The sequence below is a fragment of the Octopus bimaculoides genome, chromosome 12, assembly GCF_001194135.2.
Source record: "Octopus bimaculoides isolate UCB-OBI-ISO-001 chromosome 12, ASM119413v2, whole genome shotgun sequence".
Taxonomy (NCBI): Eukaryota; Metazoa; Mollusca; class Cephalopoda; order Octopoda; family Octopodidae; genus Octopus; species Octopus bimaculoides.
In genome coordinates, this window is record NC_068992.1 from 24,400,448 (window position 1) to 24,400,791 (window position 344).

At 38.1% G+C, this 344-nt stretch overlaps 1 protein-coding gene across 1 annotated transcript in view; it reads right to left on the reverse strand.

The window, feature by feature from the left end:
- LOC106883766 (zwei Ig domain protein zig-8) overlaps positions 1-344 on the reverse strand; it is a 319,834-nt gene that overhangs the window by 255,179 nt on the left and 64,311 nt on the right. The gene's annotated exons all lie outside the window — the stretch shown is intronic.

A 344-nucleotide genomic window follows, 5' to 3' on the forward strand; every position in this document is an offset into this window, starting at 1 on the left:
TAGAATGGGAGATGTGTTGTGTTCTTGAGGAAAACATTTCATTTCACGTTGCTCCAGTCCACTCAGCTGGCAAAAATGAGTCAATCCTGTGATGGACCGGTGTCCCATCGATGTGGAGAATATATATGCCATGAAGCCAAGAAAAGTGGCCCCTATGAGTCTGAATAAACTGACTGTATATTTAAAACAACAACAGCAAGAGCAAAACTTTGAGAAACTAAATGTATAAAATATATAATATATTAACATTTCTAAATCTCTCTAAAGGAGACTATGGCAGCGGTACTGGATATTAATAGTTATCGCTAAGCTAACATGGCAGTCCAGGAAAATAGGACGAATGC